General features: G+C 49.1%; 3 non-coding genes across 3 annotated transcripts; all 3 read right to left on the bottom strand.

The window, feature by feature from the left end:
- Window positions 1-6,969: 6,969 nt before the first annotated feature.
- Window positions 6,970-10,372, bottom strand: LOC149579039 (25S ribosomal RNA). Its single transcript, XR_016357835.1, has one exon. It is a non-coding gene; the product is annotated as a 25S ribosomal RNA (ribosomal RNA).
- Window positions 10,373-10,596: 224 nt separating this feature from the next.
- On the bottom strand, window positions 10,597-10,750 carry LOC149579038 (5.8S ribosomal RNA). Its single transcript, XR_016358156.1, has one exon. It is a non-coding gene; the product is annotated as a 5.8S ribosomal RNA (ribosomal RNA).
- A 709-nt stretch (window positions 10,751-11,459) lies between these two features.
- Window positions 11,460-13,246, bottom strand: LOC149579037 (18S ribosomal RNA). Its single transcript, XR_016357601.1, has one exon. It is a non-coding gene; the product is annotated as an 18S ribosomal RNA (ribosomal RNA).
- Window positions 13,247-15,745: the final 2,499 nt, after the last annotated feature.

Here is a 15,745-nt window from a genome sequence, read left to right as displayed (position 1 = left end):
GCCAGCATGGCTCGGCCAGAATGGCTCGCCCAGATTGGCTCATCCAACATGGCTCGGCCAAAATGACTCGGCCAGATCAAGATGGTGACTTGATGAACGGACTTAAAGATTCGACTTGGTGGGCTGACCTAGTGAGGTGACTTGATGAACGAACTTAGAGAGTCGACTTGGTGAGAGTACTTGGTGACTTGGTGGGCCGACCTGGCCGGGTGACTTGATGAACAAACTTAAAGAGTCGACTCGGTGAGAGTGCTCGGTGGGCTAACCTGGTCACATGACTTGATGAACAGACTTAAAGAGTCGACTTGGTGGGCTGACTTGGCCGGGTGACTTGATGAATGAACTTAAAGAGTCGACTTGGTGGGTCAAACTAGCGGGGTGACTTGGTGAGAGTACTTGGTGGGCTGACCTGGCAGGGTGACTTGATGAACGAACCTAGAGAGTCGACTATGTGAGAGTACTTGGTGGGTCAAACTGGCGGGGTGACTTGATGAACGAACTTAAAGAGTCGACCTGGTAAGAGAACTTGGTGGGCCGAGCTGGCGAGGTGAATTGATGAACGAACCTAAAGAGTTGACTTTGTGAGAGTACTTGGTGGGCCGACCTGGCGGGGTGAGTTGATGACCGAACTTAAAGGGTCGAGTTGGTGAGAGTACTTGGTGGGCCGACCTGGTGAGGTGACTTGATGAACGAACTTAAAGAGTCAACTTGGTGAGAGTACTCGGTGGGGTGACCTGATGAACAAACCTAAAGAGTCGACCTGGTGAGAGTACTTGGTGGGCTGACCTGGCGGGGTGACTTGGTGAGCAAACTTAAAGAGTCGACTTGGTGAGAGTAGTTGGTGGGCTGACCTGGCGGGATGACTTGATGAATGAACTTAAAGAGTTGACCTGGTGGGCCAACTTGGCAGAGTGACTTCATGAATGAACTTAAAGAGTCCACTTGGTGGGCTGACCTGGCGAGGTGACTTGATGAACGAACTTAAAGAGTCAACTTGGTGAGATTAATTTGTGGGCTGACCTGGTGGGGTGACTTGATGAATAAAATTAAAGAGTTGACTTGGCGAGAGTACTTGGTGGGGTGACTCGATGAAAGGACTTAGAGAGTCAACTTGGTGAGAGTACTTGGTGGGGCAACTTGATGAACGCACTTTAAGAATCGACTTGGTTAGAGTACTTGGTGGGGCGACTTGATGAATGGACTCAAAGAGTCAACTTGGTGAGAGTACCTGGTGGCTCGACTTGATGAGCAGACTTAAAGAGTCAACTTGGTGAGAGTACTTGGCGAGGTGAACTGATGAACGAACTTAAAGAGTCGGCTTGGTGGGAGTACTTGGTGGGCCGACCTGGTGGGGTGACTTTATGGACGGACCTAAAGATTTGATGAACGGACCTAAAGATTTGACTTGGTGAGAGTACTTGGCGGGGTGAACTGATGAACAGACATAAAGAGTCGACTTGGTGGGAGTACTTGGTGGGCCCACTTGATGAACGGACTTATAGAGTCGACTTGGTGAGAGTAGTTGTTCTGGTGACTTGATGAACGGACTTAAAGAGTCAGCTTGGTGGGGTGACTTGATGAAAGGACTTAAAGAGTCGACTTGGTGGGGTGACTTGATGAACGAACTTAAAGGGTCGACTTTGCGGGGTGACTTGATGAACGAACCTAAAGAGTTGACTTGGTGAGAGTATTCGATGGGGTGACCTGATGAACAGTCTTAGAGAGTCGACTTGGTGAGAGTACTTGGTGGGCCGACTTGGCTAGGTGACTTCATGAACTGACTTAAAGAGTCGACTTGGTGGGATTACTTGGTGGGGTGACTTGATGAATGGACTTCAAGGGTCAACTTTGCAAGGTGACTTGATGAATGGTCCTAAAGAGTTGACTTGGTGAGAGTACTTGGTGTGGTGACTTGATGAAAAGACTTAAAGAGTCGAATTGGTGAGAGTACTTGGTGGGGTGACTTGATGAACGCACTTGAAGGGTCGACTTGGTGGGGTGACTTTATGAACAGACCTAAAGAGTTGACGTGGTGAGAGTGCTTGGTGGGGTGACTTGATGAACATAGTTAAAGAGTCAACTTGGTGAGAGTACTTGGACGGGTGACTTGATGAACGCACTTGAAGAATCGACTTGGTTAGAGTACTTGGTGGGGTGACTTGATGAACAGACTTAAAGATTCGACTTGGTGGGCCGACCTGGCAGGGTGACTTGATGAACAAACTTAGAGAGTCGACTTGGTGAGAGTACTTGGTGACTTGGTGGGCCGACCTGGCCGGGTGACTTGATGAAAAAACTTAAAGAGTCGACTCGATGAGAGTGCTCGGTGGGCTGACCTGGTCACGTGACTTGATGAATGGACTTAAAGAGTCAACTTGGTGGGCCAACTTGGCCGGGTGACTTGATGAACGAACTTAAAGAGTCGACTTGGTGGGTCGAACTAGCGGGGTGACTTGGTGAGAGTACTTGGTGGGCCGACCTGGCAGGGTGACTTGATGAACGAACTTAGAGAGTCAACTTTGTGAGAGTACTTGGTGGGTCGAACTGGCAGGGTGACTTGATGAACAAACTTAAAGAGTTGACCTGGTGAGAGAACTTGGTGGGCCGAGCTAGCAGGGTGAATTGATGAACGAACCTAAAGAGTCGACTTTGTGAGAGTACTTGGTGGGCCAACCAGGCGGGGTGAGTTGATGACCAAACTTAAAGGGTCGACTTGGTGAGAGTACTTGGTGGGCCGACCTGGCGGGGTGACTTGATGAATGAACTTAAAGAGTTAACTTGGTGAGAGTACTCGGTGGGGTGACCTGATGAACAAACCTAAAGAGTCGACCTGGTGAGAGTACTTGGTGGGCCAACCGGGCGGGGTGACTCTGTGAGCAAACTTAAAGAGTCGACTTGGTGAGAGTAGTTGGTGGGCTGACCTGACGAGGTGACTTGATGAACGAACTTAAAGAGTCGACCTGGTGGGCCGACTTGGCAGAGTGACTTCATGAATGAACTTAAAGAGTCCACTTGGTGGGCCGACCTAGCGGGGTGACTTGATGAACGAACTTAAAGAGTCAACTTGGTGAGAGTAATTTTTGGGCTGACCTGGCAGGGTGACTTGATGAATGAACTTAAAGAGTCGACTTGGTGGGGTGACTTGATGAACGCACTTGAAGGGTCGACTTGGTGGGGTGACTCTATGAACGGACCTAAAGAGTTGACTTGGTGAGAGTACTTGGTGGGGTGACTCGATGAAAGGACTTAAAGAGTCAACTTGGTGAGAGTACTTGGTGGGGCGACTTGATGAACACACTTGAAGAATCGACTTGGTTAGAGTGGGCCTAACGGGGTGATGTGGTGAGTGGGCCTAATGGGATGAGTTGGTGGGGCGACTTGGCGAGTGGTATTAGAGAGCCAACATGGTGAGGTGACTCGGTGAGTTGGTTCATTGAGATGACATGGTGAGCTGACTTGGCGAGTCAACCTAGCGAGAAAACTTAAAGAGTCAACTTGGCAACGTACTCGAGTCGACTTGGTGAGGCAACCTGGTAAGTGGGCTCAAAGAGTCAACATGGTGAGGCGACTCATTGAGTCAACATGGTGAGGTGACTCATGGTGAGGAGCTATCCTTGAGGTGACTTGGTGGGCCTACTTGATTAGTCGACTTGGTGAGCCGACCTGACGAGCTGACACGGTGAGAAGGCTTAAAGAGGCGATGACTTGGTGGGGTAACTCGGCAAGCCAACTTATCGAGGCAAGATGGTGAGTCGAATTGTTGAGCTGACTTGGTGAGCGCACTTAAAGAGTCAACTTCGTGAGGTGACTCAGCAAGTTAGCCTGCTGATGCGACTTGGGCGGGCCAACCTAGCGAACGAACTTAAAGAGATGACTTGGGCGGGCTGACCTGGTGAGCAAACTTAAAGAGTTGACTTGGCAACGTACTTGAACAACTGACTTGGTGAGCTGACATGGTGAGTGTGCTTAGAGAAGCAACTCGGTGGGGCAACTTGGCGAGCACACCTGCTGGGGCAAGGTGGTAAAATGACTAGGTGATTCGACTTGGTGAGCTGACTTAGGGAGCTGACTTGGTGAGCAAACTTAAGGGGGCGACTTGGTGAGGCAACCTAAATAGTCAACTCGGTGAGCTGACTTGGGGAGCCGACATGGTGAGTGGTCTTAAAGAAGAGGCGACCTGGTGGGGCAACCTAGTGAGGTGAGATGGTAAGTCATCTTGGTGAGCCAGCTTGACGAGCTATGAGCGGACTTAAAGAGTCAATTCTTGATTTGGCAAAGACCACATGGTTAGATGACTTGGTGAGCCGACCTAGCTAGTAAAATTGGCAAGCAAACTTATAGAATCGACTTGCTGTCCCCAGCTAGGATCGCACGCCTGGGTCGACCCAACTTGGGTCACCCGACTAGGTCAACCCATCTCCGTCGCCCCAGCCTCGGGCAACCTGACTGGGTCGCCAAAGTGGGTCGACGAGGGGGAAAAAAAAACAAAAAAACAAAAAAAATCATGGGAGGCCCTGTACAGCAAAAAGCGCTAAATTTTGGGCATTACAAAAAAAAAAAAAAAAACAAGTTACCCGCTTTTGGATCACGCACAAGTTTCAGTTCACGTATTGCCGAGCTGACTTGAGAATTTTCTTTATAAAAAGAGATCATGATAGGCCTCGTAAGGCAAAAAAGAATGAAATTTTGGGAGTTCAAAAAAAAACATTACCCGGTTTTGGATCGCGCACAGGGCTCGGGTCACGTAGCATCGAGGTGCCTTGGGTGACATGATTCGAGCAAAAAGTCGACGGTGGCATGAGTCTTGCAAAAACATTGGAGGCCATTAAGGCTCGAGGCACTTCGATTTGAGGTTGCCGAGGTGGGTCGGGTTGAAAACTTTGGGCGTTAACCAAAAAGAAAAAGTTAACCGCTTTTGGATCATGTACACGGCTCGGGGCACTTAGAATCAAGTCGAGCACGGTGACATGAGTCGTGCAAAAAATTTGGAGATGACTCGAGTCGAGGCATCCGACTCTATTCGAGTTCAAAACTTTGGGACTTGACAAAAAAAAGAAAAAAGAAAAAGTTACCCGATTTTGGATCACGTAAGTGACTCGAGCCACTCAGAATCAAGGCGAGTGCGATTACATGAGTCGAGAAAAAAAGAAAATGGAGGCGGTTAAGGCTCGAGGCAATTCGAGTCAGGGTAGCTTAGTCGATTCGAAAACTTTTGCCGTTAGCCAGAAAAAGAGTTAATTGCTTTTGGATCACGTACATGACTTGGGGCACATAGAATCAAGTCAAGCACGGTGACATGAGTGGTTCAAAAACTTTGCAGGCGATTAAGGCTCGAGGCGATTTGAGTTGGGGTTGCTGACATGATTCGGGTTGAAATCTTTGGGTGTTAACCAAATAAGGAAGAAGTTAACCACTTTTGGATCACGTATATGACTCGGGGCACCAAGTCAAGCACGGTGACATGAGTCCTGTGAAAAAACTGGAGGCGGTTAAGGCTTGAGGCGATACGAGTCGGGGTTGCTGACACAATTTGGGTTGAAAACTTTGGGCGTTAACCCAAAAAAAGAGTTGATCGCCTTTGGATCACACACATGACTCGGCGCACTTAGAATCATGTCAAGCATGGTGACATGAGTCGTGCAAAAAAATTGGAGGCAGTTAAGGCTCGACGCGATTCGAGTCGGGGTTCAGGTAGTTGGGGCGATTCGTGTCGAGGTTGCTGACACGGTTCGAGTTGAAAACTTTGGGCATTAACCCCAAAAAAAAAAAAGGTTGACCTCTTTTGGACCATGTACATGACTCAGTGCACTTAGAATCAAGTCGAGCACAGTGACATGGGTTGTGCAAAAAATTTAGAGGCGAGTCGAGTCGGGGTAGCCAACTCGATTTGAGTTCAAAACTTTGGGCGTTAACCAAAAAAATAAGTTGACCAATTTTGGATCACGTACATGAGTCGTCTGCCCTAGCGAAAATTACAAAGCCTGGGGACCCACTTGGAATTTGCAGTCGAAAGATTTTTTTGCCCTCATGAAAATTTACAAACCCCACCCGCTCGAAATTTGGACTTGGAAGTTTTTTTCGCCCTCGTGGAATTTACAAACCCCACCCGCTCAGAATTTGGCACTTGGAAATTGCGAAACCCCGCCTGCCCGGAATTTGGACTTGGAAGATTTTTTCGCCCTCACAGAAATTGCAAACCCGACCCACATGGAAATTGCACTTGGAAAACTTTTTCGCACTTGCAGAAATCACGAAACCCCACCCGCGGGGAATTTGGCACTCAGGAGATTTTTCTTCCCTTCCGAAAATCGCAAACCCCACCAGCTCAGAATTTGGGACTCGGGAGATTTTTTTCCCCCTCGTGGAAATTTTACAAAACCCCACTCGCCCAAAATTTGGCACTCGGGAGCTTTTTCTGTCCTGGCAGAAATTTATACAAAACCCCTCCCTCCCTCCCGGAATTTGGCACTCGGGAGATTTTTCTGCCCTGGTAGAAATTGCAAACCCCACCCACCGAGAATTTGGCATTTGGGAGATCTTTTCGCCCTCGCGGAAATTTTTGCAAAACCCCACCCACCCGAAATGTGGCACTTGGGAGATTTTTCCGCCCTGGCAGAAATTGCAAAATCCCCACCCGTCGAGAATTTGGCTCTTGGGAGATTTCTTTGCCCTCACAGAAATTTTCACAAAACCCCACCCGCTCAAAATTTGGCACCTGGGAGAGTTTTCTCGCCCTCGCAAAAAATTGCAAACCCCACCTGCCCAAAATTTGGCACTTGGAAGATTTTTCCCGCACTCGCACAAATTGTAAACCCCACCTGCCAGGAATTTGGCACCTGAGAGATTGTTACAAGCTCGCAAGAAAAAACCTTGCAAACCCCACCCCCACCCGAAATTTGGCACTTGGGATATTTTCTCGCCCTCGCACTAATTACAAATCCCACCCATCTCAGAGTCAAAAATGGTTTTACGAATTGAGGCGACAGAGGGCTGAATCTCAGTGGATCGTGGCAGCAAGGCCACTCTACCACTTACAATACCCCGTCGCTTATTTAAGTCATCTGCAAAAGATTCTTCTCACCGACCACTTGAAATTAATATCCAAGGTTGCTCCAATGGGCTAGTGCACCGATCGGAGATGGCCAATGACACGCGCCCCTAGGAGTGCAAGAGCACCCCTACTGTGGGTCGCGATGCAGCCGGAGAGAGATATGCACCGCATCTAGCGTGGATTCTGACTTAGAGGCGTTCAGTCATAATCCGACACACGGTAGCTTCGTGCCACTGGCTTTTCAACCAAGCGCGATGACCAAATGTGTGAATCAACGGTTCCTCTCGTACTAAGTTGAATTACTATCGCAGCGCGGATCATCAGTAGGGTAAAACTAACCTGTCTCACTACGGTCTAAACCAAGCTCACGTTCCTTATTGGTGGGTGAACAATCCAACACTTGGTGAATTCTGCTTCACAATGATAGGAAGAGCCAACATCGAAGGATCAAAAAGCAACGTCGCTATGAACGCTTGGCTGCCACAAGCCAGTTATCCTTGTGGTAACTTTTCTGACACCTCTAGCTTCAAATTCCAAAAGTCTAAAGGATCGATAGGCCACGCTTTCACGGTTTGTATTTGTACTGAAAATCAAAATCAAATGAGCTTTTACCCTTTTGTTCCACATGAGATTTATATTCTCGTTGAGCTCATCTTAGGACACCTGCGTTATCTTTTAACAGATGTGCCACCCCAGCCAAACTCCCCACCTAACAATGTCTTCCGCCCGGATCGGCGTGCCTAGACGTACCTTAAGGCCAAAAATAGGGGCATTGCCCAGTCTCTGCCTCATGGAATAAGTAAAATAACGTTAAAAGTAGTGGTATTTCACTTGCGCCTGAAAGCTCCCACTTATTCTACACCTCTCAAGTCATTTCACAAAGTCGGACTAGAGTCAAGCTCAACAGGGTCTTCTTTCCCCGCTGATTCTGCCAAGCCCGTTCCCTTGGCTGTGGTTTTGCTAGATAGTAGATAGGGATAGTGGGAATCTCATTAATCCATTCATGTGTGTCACTAATTAGATGATGAGGCATTTGGCTACCTTAAGAGAGTCATAGTTACTCCCGCCATTTACCCGCGCTTGGTTGAATTTCTTCACTTTGACATTCAGAGCACTGGGCAAAAATCACGTTGCATCAGCATCCGTAGGGACCATTGCAATGCTTTGTTTTAATTAAACAGTTAGATTCCCCTTGTCCGTACCAGTTCTGAATCGACTGTTCATCGCCTAGGGAAAGCCCTCCGAAGGGGGCGTCCTGCATCCGTCGCCCAATTGGCATGCGACGGCCCGCCGTCACCATGGGAGCAGCTCTGGCAGGCCTCCAATAGCCCATGAGTTCGGGGCGGAGACCCCTAGGCCCAGCCCTCAGAGCCAATCCTTTTCCTGAAGTTACGGATCCATTTTGCCGACTTCCCTTACCTACATTGTTCTATTGACCAGAGGCTGTTCACCTTGGAGACCTGATGCGGGTATGAGTACGATTGGGCATGAATGGTACTCAGTCCTCTAGATTTTCAAGGGCCACCAAAGGCACACCGGACACCGCAGGACGTGCGGTGCTCTTCCAGCCGCTGGACCCTATCTTTGGTTGAACCGATTTCATGGTGGGCAGGCTGTTAAAAAGAAAAGATAACTCTTCCCGGGGCCCCCGCCGATGTCTCTAGATTTCCTAACATTGTCGTCCATCGTCACATCCCGGTTCGAGAATATTAACCTGATTCCCTTTCGATGATCACGCAAAGTGCACCCTTGAAACAGGGTTTCCCCATCTCTTAGCATCGACTAACCCATGTCCAAGTGTTGTTCACATGGAACCTTTCCCCACTTCAGTCTTCAAAGTTCTCATTTGAATATTTGCTACTACCACCAAGATCTACATCGGGGGCCGGTCCACCCAGGCTCACGCCCAAGGTTTCGCAACAACCCCCGCATCCTCCTACTCATCAGAGCTTGGCACTTGCCCCGACTGCCGAGTATAGGTTGTGCGCTTTAGCGCCATCCATTTTCGAGGCTAGTTGATTTGGCAAGTGAGTTGTTACACACTCCTTAATGGATTTTGACTTCCATGACCACCGTCTTGCTATCTTAATCAACCAACACCCTTTGTGGGATCTGGGTTAGCACGCAATTTGGCACCGTAACTCAGCTTTCGGTTCATCTCGTATCGTCAGTTCTGCTTACCAAAAATGGCCCACTTGGAGCTCGTGATTTCATGGCACGTCTCAACAGAGCAGCCGTGCTGACTTACCTATTTAAAGTTTGAGAATAGGTCGAGGACGTTATGCCCCCGATGCCTCTAATCATTTGCTTTACCCGATAAAACTCGCACGTGAGCTCCAGCTATCATGAGGGAAACTTCAGAGGAAACCAGCTACTAGACGGTTTGATTAGTCTTTCGCCCCTATACCCAAGTTAGATGAATGATTTGCACGTCAGTATCGCTGTGGGCCTCCACTAGAGTTTCCTCTAGCTTTGCCCTGCTCAGGCATAGTTCACCATCTTTCGGGTCCCAACAGGTGTGCTCGCACTTGAACCCTTCATAGAAGATCAGGGTCGGTCGGCGATGCACCCCCTGAGAGGGGATCTTGCTAGTCAGCTTCCTTGCACCTCGCAGGTTTTCCCAACCTGCCAACTTGCACACATGTTAGACTCCTTGGTCCGTGTTTCAAGACAGGTCAGATGGAAAGCCCGCTGGCCAGTGCCACGAGTGCACAGGTGCCCAAGAGCCTACCATAAAGGCACGCGCTTCGCTCCTCTACCGCTGCGACAAAAGTATTTGTGCGACCAGAAGGTCGCGCTTGTGCCGCCGTGATAGCCTGCACTGGCACGTCCCCCGAACCGAGCGGCGGACTGGCTCACACCGTTCTGCATCTGACCGAGGCACATCATCGGCCTGCATCCGCTTCCCTCCCAAAAATTTCAAGCATTCTTTAACTCTCTTTTCAAAGTCCTTTTCATCTTTCCCTCGCGGTACTTGTTCGCTATCGATCTCTCGACCGTATTTAGCCTTGGATGGAATTTACCACCTGATTAGGGCTGCATTCCCAAACAACCCGACTCGTCGACAACGCCTCATGGTGCGACAGGGTTCGGGCCTGACAGGGCTCTCACCCTCTTCGGCGCCCCCTTCTAGGGGACTTGGGCCTAGTTCGTCACTGAGGATGCTTCTACAGACTACAATTCGACAGGTGCGGCCGTCGATTTTCATGCTGGGCTATTCCCGGTTCACTCGCCGTTACTAGGGGAATCCTGGTATGTTTCTTTTCCTCTGCTTATTGATATGCTTAAACTCAGTAGGTACTCATGCCTAACTTGGGGACACGGTAGAGATGCAGTAATGCCCGCACTACGGCGGGCCGCTGAGCCCAGAATAAAGTTCCTCGCGAGGAATCGTTTGATTGGCACAAACCAACGCTGACCTTTGCGAGCCACCACTCGTCACGACGAATCGACGGACCTCGTGCTCATTTCAACCGATCGCGTGCCACTTGCGGACATGGACGGCCATCTCCACTCCTCACTGAGGAGGGCAAAATTTTGTAGTACGACACCCAAGTAGACGTGCCCTTGGCCGAGGCCTCGAGTGCAACTTGCATTCAAAGACTTGATGATTCACGGGATTCTGCAATTCACACTAAGTATCGCATTTTGCTACATTCTTCATTGTGGCGAGAGCCGAGATATTCATTGCTGAGAGTCATGATTTTGTTTTGTTTTTGCCTTTCAATGACCCAAGTGTGCAAGGCACTGGCTCAGGCTTCGTTCTTTGGATTTCTAAGGTGCGCGATGCACCCATGTGTTGTTGGGTGTTGACACATCCCAAACCTTGAGCGCCCAATGGGTGCGACGAGGAACACTGTGGTGTGTCCCTACCCCATCCCCTCGCAAAGGTGGGAGGCGATGCATGGGAGAGCCGTGTCAGCAGACGGGGCCCCTACCCCGCAAATCATGCGAGTGCACCCATCCTAAACACAGAACACTCCAAGCGATGAGTCAACACACCTGGGCAAGGCAACGGGAGGTTGCGGCAGTCCTGACTTGCCATCATCGAAATGACAGATCCCTGCCACAGTGCCGTGCATACAATCGAACCATGAAATCTCAATGGGGGATGAGGCCCAGACCCCCTCTGCACTACAACTGAGCAGATACCTCTCACTCCGACGTGGATGTCATTCAAAGGCACCGATCCTAATCTAGATTGCATTCGAGTCTCTTCTTTGCCCCGCGGGGAATCCATGCTTTCGATCACGGGCATTCGATGTGACCCCCGAGCTCGACAGCGCTGGACCCGTAGCTTGGCTGTCCAGCACATCATTGCAGGGCCGAGTGTTCGCACGTCACCAAGATTTTGGGGGCAGGGAGGAGGCCAGCTCCATCCCCTACACGATTCAGGGTCTCGAACTGACAATGATCCTACCGCAGGTTCACCTACGGCAACCTTGTTACGACTTCTCCTTCCTCTAAATGATAAGGTTCAGTGAACTTCTCGTGACATCACCGATCCAAACACTTCACCGGATCATTCAATCAGTAGGAGCAATGGGCGGTGTGTACAAAGGGCAAGGACATAGTTAATGTGAGCTGATGACTCGCGCTTACTAGGAATTCCTTGTTGAATATCAATAATTGCAATGGTCTATCCCCATCACGATGCAATTTGGCAAGATTTCCCAAACCTTTCAGGCCAGGGAGAGAAGCTCGTTGGTTGCATCAGTGTAGCACACGTGTGGCCCAGAACATCTAAGGGCATCACAGACCTATTATTGCCTCAAACTTCCATGGCCTAGGAGGCCATAGTCCCTCTAAGAAGCTGGCCACAAAGGGGAACCTCCGCATAGCTAGTTATCGGGCTGAGGTCTTGTTCGTTAATGGAATTAACTAGACAAATCACTCCACCAACTAAGAACGGCCATGCACCACCACCCATAGAATCAAGAAAGAGCTCTCAATCTATCAATCCTTACTATGTCTGGACCTAGTCAGTTTCCCTGTGTTGAGTCAAATTAAGCCGCAGGCTCCACTCCTGGTGGTGCCCTTCCGTCAATTCCTTTAAGTTTCAACCTTGCGACCATACTCCCCCCGGAACCCAAACACTTTGATTTCTCAGAAGGTGCTGGCGGAGTCCTTAGAGCAACATCCGCCGATCCCTGGTCGGCATCGTTTATGGTTGAGACTAGGATGGTATCTGATCATCTTCGAGCCCCCAACTTTCATTCTTGATTAATGAAAACATCCTTGGCAAATGCTTTTGTAGTGGTTTGTCTTCCATAAATCCAAGAATTTCACCTCTAACAATGAAATATGAATTCCCCTGACAGTCCCTATTAATCATTACTCTGGTCCCGAAGGCCAACGGAACAAGACCAGACTCCTATCGCGTTATTCCATGCTAATGTATTCAGAGCGTAGGCTTGCTTTGAGCACTCTAATTTTTTCAAAGTAACAGCACCAAAACTGCGACCCAGCCAATAAAGGCTAGGAACATGCCGCTGGCAAAAGGGATGTGAGGGCCAGTGCACACCCAGAAGGTGGACCGACCGTGACGACCCAAGGTCCAACTACGAGCTTTTTAACTACAACAACTTAAATATATGCTATTGGAGCTGGAATTACCGCGGCTGCTAGCACCGGACTTGCCCTCCAATGGATCCTCATTAAGGGATTTAGATTGTACTCATTCCAATTACCAAACTCGATGAGCCCAGTATTGTTATTTATTGTCACTACCGCCCTGTGTCAGGATTGGGTAATTTGCACGCCTGCTGCCTTCCTTGGATGTGGTAGCCGTTTCTCAGGCTCCCTCTTCGGAATCGAACCCTAATTCTCTGTCACCTATCACCACCATGGTAGGCCTCTATCCTACCATTGAAAGTTGATAGGGAAAAAATTTGAATGAAGCGTCGCCAGTACAAAGGCCGTGTGATCCGTCGAGTTATCATGAATCACCGGAATAGCGGGCGAGCCTGCGCCGGCCTTTTATCTAATAAATGCATCCCTTCCGAGAGTCAGGATTTGGTGCACGTATTAGCTCTAGAATTACTACGGTTATTCGAGTAGCAAAGTACCATCAAAGAAACTATAACTGATTTAATGAGCCATCCGCAGTTTCACAGTCTGAAATAGTTCATACATAGACATGCATGGCTTAATCTTTGAGACAAGCATATGACTACTGGCAGGATCGACCAGGTAGCTTCTAACAATGAGGGGACCCCCAAGACCTGCTATAGCCAAGGGATGCTCACCGCGATGGGAAACTGAAATTTGCATTCACTCCATCATGCATCCAAACATAATCCACCGCACAAGCAACAAGAATGACGTTCACAGCACATGCAGGACTCGTAATGCTCAAAGATTTCACACAAGAGGAAAGTGTCCCATCATCGATCGGAGAGGGCCAAACAGGGAGCCTCAATTCACAGGCACCTGGGAAGAACATCCTGTACGAAACCCTTTACCCTCAAACTCACTGTCGCCACTACTCGGAAAGAAGCCCCGAGTCTATACGAGATGCACCACGCACGTAGCCACCTCAATTGTAAGGCCACTTAGAGACATCCATTTCCCAGGCATATGCCTCCTACATGCTTGTTGAGGTGCACCCACACAGAAAAAGTCCTTCTCGATCGCAACAAACATTTTCCCATGACGAAGAGCTGGTTGCCGAAGTGCCAACGAAGACCACCGTGCTGTAGGGTGAAGGGCCGTGTGAGTTGAAAACATGGCTGGTTATGCGATTGGCGGGGGCATCACTGTGCACGCGACCACCTCAATTATAAGGCTGCTCAAGGGCATCGTGTATAACAACACCCCCTACGCACATTTATAGGTGATGAGAGCCTGCCCGCATACATGAACATGTCTAACCTCTGGCAAATATCTCCTTTCCTAGCACAACCTCGCTAATTGTTCCCCGTGACACGTGATCTGCCAGTGTAGGTACAGAAAAGTTCCTACGGTTGAACACTCACACTAGCATTGTCAGACAATCTTCAATCTCATGCACATGCACATACCAAAGAACTGGCACTGCAAGGGAACCACCCGCGAGCACCCACATCTCGAAAAAAAGCATTCGTGTGATTTCTTCCCCTAGACAGACACGTTGGGCCTGCACTTGTCGGAGCATTGCAAAGATGAGCGCTCTGGTTCACAGGAGCCTGAGAAGAACATCTCGTACTAAACCCATTCCCCCAAAATTCTTGAATCACAAATGCTCACAGCAGGGTCGTAATGCAAAGATGTACACTGCACACGTGACCGAGTAAGCACACTCAGAGACATCCATTTCCCAGGCATATGCCTCCTACACGCTTTTTGGTGCACCCCGTACAAACGGCCATACTTCGACAAGCCCTCCCAGAATTTTACATTTGAAGAGAGAGATGAAACTCCTTGGGCTTTTTGTCCACACAATGCAAACACCGAACGCTCTCTTTAGGGGGGAGCTGAAGAAGAGTATCTCTCGCAGAACCCACGAGCCGCAACCGTTCGGATCGTACAGGGCAGGACAAGGCATGGAGAGTTTCCGCATTCAAACAAAAATTATCAGTAATACTGTACGCTTCTACTGGCCTGGACCACAAAGGATGTCACGACAGTGCCATGTACTTCTGTAGGATGAGACAGTGAAGAGGCAAGAACGCACCGAGAATGCACTAGCGAATAAATTATGCGGCAACCAAACCTTTCGTCGGCCCCTGTCTCAATCCCAAGGCTCTACCGATTGGCAAAAACTTAGGGGTGGAGAGTGGACCCTTGATGAAATTAGGGACGTCAAGCAATGCACCTGTGCAACCATCTCTTTCCTTCTTGCCGTTCGGGCAGGATAAAAATGCAATGATAGAATGTGCCAATGAGACGGAGCCCTTGGCTAAAAGATACGACTCCATACACACTCAGCAACAAGCACATCTTAGAATCGAACACCAAATGTGTAGTGTGTTGCAAGCTGTGCAGACACCTACATATAGGGTATATCCCACAAAACAAAGCGACAAGTACTTCCCACCAGCTCTGCCATTGCGATTACCGAATGGGATAATACTCACCGCCACAAATTAATGACCATCATTACCATCTCGGAATAGATACAAGCACATTGAGCTTCATCTGATCAACTGGATGAATTTCACCTTGAAGGGGCCCAATCCAAAAGTTCTGGAGGTCATCTCCTGTAACTCTCAAGAACAAGGCACATCTTACATGCAAACTCTGCTATTGTGCAAACATAGGTTGCAATTAAAGAGAAATTGCAAGGCCGTCACAATGGCCCAAGGCCAATGCTCCGACTAAGTCAATTTTCTCTTGCAATCACCATGCTGCCGTTCACAGAGAGATCTCCCCATTCACTTGTGATGCGACGCACAATCCAAGTGCTAGATGTGAGCTCGCCCTTGAAAGGCCACTTTCCAAGGCATCCCCCGATGACACATTAGAATGACAACCGCTATCGAACCATTTCCCAATGTTGTGCCAATCGAGTTGGCACAGAGGCGCTAGAAGAGGGCTCCCATTTTAGATCGAGTTTTAAAATCACCAAGAAGACACGGTGAGGGCTGGCAACTGCTGCCAAACATTTTTCTGAAATTGCACCAGCTGAGTGACTAGAAAACATGATCCAAAGGAGAGTCCAAGAATAGCACCCTCGAGGGTGGGCTTCACACCCCTCTAATTGATTCAATGTCG

This window comes from Cupressus sempervirens, chromosome 1 (genome assembly GCF_028749045.1).
Source record: "Cupressus sempervirens isolate cs-2001-9-10 chromosome 1, ASM2874904v1, whole genome shotgun sequence".
Lineage (NCBI taxonomy): Eukaryota > Viridiplantae > Streptophyta > Pinopsida > Cupressales > Cupressaceae > Cupressus > Cupressus sempervirens.
This window is presented reverse-complemented; position numbering and strand designations above follow the sequence as displayed.